The sequence below is a fragment of the Dermacentor albipictus genome, chromosome 3 (genome assembly GCF_038994185.2).
Source record: "Dermacentor albipictus isolate Rhodes 1998 colony chromosome 3, USDA_Dalb.pri_finalv2, whole genome shotgun sequence".
Taxonomy (NCBI): domain Eukaryota; kingdom Metazoa; phylum Arthropoda; class Arachnida; order Ixodida; family Ixodidae; genus Dermacentor; species Dermacentor albipictus.
The window spans coordinates 135,743,237-135,748,844 of NC_091823.1; the positions used below are offsets into that span (position 1 = coordinate 135,743,237).

Sequence of the window (5,608 nt, forward strand, 5' to 3'; positions counted from 1 at the left end):
TGTTTATTACTGCTGTCTACACATCTAATAGAGAGTAGGAACCAATGTGAAGAAATGTGTGCAATTAGTGGATAGCGTGCTGCTTTTTTTATAGAATCTGCTCAATCATAACCAGCGTTTTCACGTGTCCTCTGCCAGTGAGCTGTCACTACCGGAGATGATTGCATCATTCCACTGTGACACTACATGAGAGCCTTTCATTTAGTACCTGTGGATAGAACACTTTGTGTTCATCAGCAGAATGTTGTAGCTACTTCTCTGGGCAGCTGGGGTTCGCCAAATGATTTGCTGCTGCTGCTGTTGCTTCTGTCATCACCGACACTGTCACCGCCATCTGCACTGTGCATGGGAGGATGTTGGTCTTCGCCTCCTCGCTTCCTATTTGGGCTGCTGCCAAGCACAACACTTCTCGCTCCACCATGTGTACTGTGCTCACGCACCTTGTAGGCCCTGCGCTGTTTTGCCACACAGCCACCGCACAGTTCCTTGACATAAGGCCAAGTTATGCCGAAAATGATCGCCTGGCATGTCGAGCGCGTTATTCTCCCTTGGGAGAGTGTACATATGTAAATAGTTCTGAAATTGAAGGAACACAAATTGTAAATATTCATTTCAAGTGCAACTTGCATTGTTTAAAATCGTTTATTTATATCTGCATTGCAAATAAAACCATGTGATCGATCTTCAATGCCGTCTTTCATCAAAGCAAATGACAGACAAGTACACAGAGCATGGCTTCATGGCGCCAAAATAGCCGTGTGATGTTCACTACATGGGACCCAGTACACTACCACTGGGCCGTTGGCAGATGTTAAATTGCATAAATATGACACGAGCATAATGACATTTTCTTGAACTCGCAGACAACCATTTTTCTTCATCCAGCAACTTAACAGCAAGAAAGATCTCTTCTCTATTATGTAGTTGGCATGTTTGTAGCACAAAACAGTTTCTTTTCAATGACTAATGCCGTAATAAGATCACAATATAAAGCAGCCATGACATGCTTCTAAGGAACGACAAGTGAGAAAATGCTTGGCACTAAAACGGTATTTCATATAACGGCTGCAAGACCAGCCTGGCAGCGAATGTCAAAATAGCGGCCACATCGATGGTTCTGTTACATACGTCGCAAACAGTGCTCAACTACAATGGGGACTAGATTGTATTGCTATCATAGGTAAGGACACCTGGAATATCACAGCGACCACCACAGGTAACAGGTGCTTGGTGTGACCAGTGGCTACGTCATCAAGAATATCTTGATACGCATGTCCAAGCCTGGCCTGCCTGTGTATAAACACACATGCTTCTCGCAATAAAGCGCTCTTTCGTTTCCTGCTGCTCGGGTGTGTACACTTGGTGTTAACAAAAATACCAATTCGGCTACTTTGCGTAGGCACGAATGCTTATGCATTGCAAACATGACATACATATGGCATGAAAATTGATTTCCAGTTATCACAGTATTGTAGTTATTAAGCGCACCTGTATGTGTGCGAGACAATGTCATAGTTGGCGTAAAAGTGATTGCACAGCGTATCTTCCGTGGAAGAATGGCGCACATTGAAACATATCAGTAACAGCAAAACAAAAGTGAACAACACCTAACGAATATATGGCAAAAAATGTACATATAAGTTATACCGTCTCACTTGGACAAAGGTCAATACACATGAAATGAACTTGGGGAAAAAAATACGGTAAAAAACAAACGCAAAAATATGACAAAAATTGTAAATATAACTTATACCGTCTCACTTGAACAAAGATGAATACACACTAAATGAACTTGGGGAAAAAAACATGGTAACGAACAGAAACGCAAAAATATGGCAAAAAATGTACATATAAGTTATACCGTCTCACTTGGTCAAAGAATAATACACATGAAATGAACTTGGGGAAAAAAAGGGGGAAAAAATACGGTAAGGAACAGAAACCCAAAAATATGACAAAAATTGTAAATATAACTTATACCGCCTTACTTGGACAAAGAACAATACACACTAAAGGAACTTGGGGAAAAAAAACGGTAACGAACAGAAACGCGAAAGGTCTACATATAAGTTACGTAATGCCTCACTTGGGCAAACTTGCACTACATATTAAAATAAACATGACAGAAATTACCTTGGAAAAAAAATATGATTAGGGACAGAAATTACGGAAAACAGCCATATCATCCTTTAGTGCTGCATAAAAAAACAAAAAAAACATGCATAGATAGGCGACACTTGTACCTAACAAAGCACTAAAGGATGATATGGCAAAAAAAAAAAAGCTGCCCCTTAATGCTGAGGCGGCTCGCGCAGGTGGGCGAGGGCAGCCAGCAGCTGGCGCAGCGTGGTCGCAATGAGAGTGGTCGCCTCTCGCGAACCACGCATCTCGGCCACCAGCTGCTCGAGGACTTGCCGCGTCGCTCGCTGCTCTTCCACCAGCTGCGAAACAAATTCACTTAGTTAGCTACAGGTTATGCAATGTAAATGCTCGATTTGCACTGTTTGCAAGTCTTGCAGTTTCAGCAAGGTTACTCTTGAGGGCAGCGAGATCATTCACATATGACATGACAAATGGCCATGCAAACGTACATGGTCTGTTATGTTAAAAACGTGTGAAACGTAACAAATCCTACCAAGCTGCCTCTGCCTGTCAGAAGGCAGTATTGGTGACTAGTTGAATTGTTAAACAACTTATGATCATGCTGTCGCGATACATGCAACCATGGAAATGTTTTGTAAGTTGCTATGTGTTAAAGAACACCTCAAAGGAGATGTATAAACGTGCATGAGCCAATGAGCCAAATGACTACATATGCCTCTCATGTGTAACATGGTTGTAATGTACATTATTACCATGTGCCCTAATCACCTCTTCAAAAAATTACCCGGCCAAGTTGTACGCACCTGCCGATGTTGCTGCAGCAACTGCTGGTGGAAGCTTGCGGCCTCCGCGTTTGCCGCCTCAGCTAACCGGCTCTGCCGGGCATAGTCCGCGGCCGTCCTTGATGCGGCGTCCGTAAGGACCTGAAGTCGGGGTGGCCTGCGGGGCTGCTACCGAGCTGATGGTCCGTAAAAATAAAATCAGTAAACAGCGGTTAAGAAAACTAATTTCGCTCCATCCTGCAAAGACATTTTACTGGTTCATTATCAGGTGGAAGCCCAGAAAAATAATTCCGGCAACACACCGTTCACAAAATGAACAGTCAATTTGCATAAACAAAAAGGCACTACACCATCATAAAATACTACACTGATAGTACTTTCAGCTTGTACGCTGCATTACAAATGGTGTTAACAGTCACATTATTGTTCCATTTTGCAGCGACCCTTAGGCAGGCACTTCTTCTTTGCCATGTAAATAATATAAATACACAATTTCTGTTTCTAAGGTCTTAATAGATAATGCTTGGAGTGATGTGTTCGTATTGCAATAGCTGCTGAAGTGCCTTACGTGCAGTGCCACTGGTCCCCGGCTCCGTGCCCACCGAGACGCGCGCAGCTGCTGGTGGGGCAGGGGGCACTTCAGCGGACTCCTCACTACTACTGGCTGCGTCCTCCTGGAACAATAAAGTACAGGACATAATGTGATTAAGTTCCATCAACTGGTTGCAATGTCTATTTCACTTATCACGCAATTCCTAATCCATCATGCGACATACTAGTGCCTTGGAGCTTTGACAACTCGTCGCTAATGCTTTTCGGATTAACGAGTCATGAAATCCACCACAAGGTGTTTCTAACAGCAGTGGGGCAGCATTTCCGTTCTTGCAAAGTACGGATATCATGTGCTGGCATGTGTGTTGAATTGTAAGAATACACACACAAGCACACAACGGAAAAATATTCACCACGGTGTAACTGCCCGACATCGGTACACATAGCAACGAACATTGCTACTCACCTCAGCATCGCCGTGAAAAAAATCCGCAGAGGCGGAAGCTGGGCCGGTATGGGCGAGCACGGCGAGCACTCGACCCTCCAGGCCGCCCAACTTTCCACCTCCCGTCTTCCTGCAAATGCATGAACACCGTCAGCTTATACGTTCCGAAGACGTTGCTAGTCGCGGGCTCACCTCTTTTCGGCGCCAACCTGCGCCGCGAGTTTTTCGCATTCATATGTCATGCGCGCCCAATACAGGCGCCAGCGCCCGGCTATCTTTACTGCCGGCCCGACGGCGTTCAAGGTGGCGGCAATTTCTGTCCACAGTTCCCTTTTTTGGGCAGCACTCATACTTGGCGAGAGGCTGGTGGAGCCTCTCGCCAAGTACGGATGCTGCTCCATAAACTCCACTAGCATAGCGGCCTGCGCGGCCGAAACGCGCGCGCTGTTGCTACTCTCCGCCATTTCTTTTTCGCGCTCAATTTTCGCCGGACCGCAGCGAATTAATACCAACAAATCGTACCGTTTCAGATATCAATTCGTCGTTAAAACATAACGGTTACATTCATTTAATGTGTCGTTATTTTATCACGCCATAAATGCCACGTTAAATTTAACACAAGTGAATAACAACAACAAAAAAACTTTTCTCGTGCGAATATCCAGCAGAAGCATCTGTACCGCCCGCACGGGGGAATGGATCACTGCGCAGCAGTGTGTGGCAAAGAAACAAAAATGAGCCTCTCTTACAGACCACCCTCGATTTAAATCATGACTACATTCGGAGACAGTTGCGATCGTTTATAGAAAACGTTTACTTACCAGCTATCTGTTGAGATGCCTTCCAACCTTCATCGATTCTTCCGTATCCTATGCGAATAAAAGCAAAAGTGAACACCATGCGACCACCCAGCAGATGTTCAGATGGTACTGCTCAGTCACTCAGCACAAGAAAGAATGATGCGTTTACTCACCGAGCACTACGCTTTCGCAGTCTTCATGATGTTCACAGCTTCCAGAATTCTTCTCGGGCGAAAGTACCGCGTACGGCGAGATTTCAACTAATCACGTTACGGACAAATATACACCAAGTGCGGGCCACAGGACCGATCAGCTGTTTTCACGTAGCCGCCATCTTAAGTGTGCGTAGCGAAATGGATTGGATGCGGAATTGGCACGTGTGTGGCTATGACTCAAAAAATTAAAATATTTGTGCTTACTTTCAAGTGCGCTTCAACTTCTCTTGCGTTAAAAGATTACAAAACACTTTTACTCTCAGCGACATACAATTGTTCTTTTATCAGACGTTTATGTCTTTATGTCACTTGCTATACGGTCCCTTTCCAAATAAAAAACAAGCAAAACATACTTCCGGCAACGATGGAGGCTGCTGATTGGACAGATTGAAAAACGTCGCTGGTTCCCGCCCCCATACGCAGAAACTGTCGCGTCATTTTGACGTCCGGAGTTTGGAACACTTTTTGTTTGGAATAGAGTTACGTTATCGCGCCCCTGGTTCGATTCCCACCCAGCCCGTCTTGCAAGAGTTGAGCCAAAGCCACTTCTCCTCTGTCGTGACGTCACGGTGTCACGTGGTTTCAAGGCGACACCGCCGCGCCTGAGGAGCTGGGTTGAGCTCTCGTAATATGCTTCGCATAAAAATTGGTGAACACAGTGAACCCACCGCTTGTGTCGAATGCTCAGTCACTATCACTGACGCTCACGAG

General features: G+C 45.1%; 1 long non-coding RNA gene across 1 annotated transcript; it reads right to left on the reverse strand.

The window, feature by feature from the left end:
• Window positions 1-3,453: 3,453 nt before the first annotated feature.
• On the reverse strand, window positions 3,454-5,145 carry LOC135904964 (uncharacterized). Its single transcript, XR_010565270.2, has 4 exons — window positions 4,856-5,145; window positions 4,704-4,751; window positions 3,904-4,012; window positions 3,454-3,559 (listed from the first exon to the last, which is right to left on the reverse strand). It is a non-coding gene; the product is annotated as an uncharacterized lncRNA (long non-coding RNA).
• Between the last annotated feature and the right edge of the window lie 463 nt (window positions 5,146-5,608).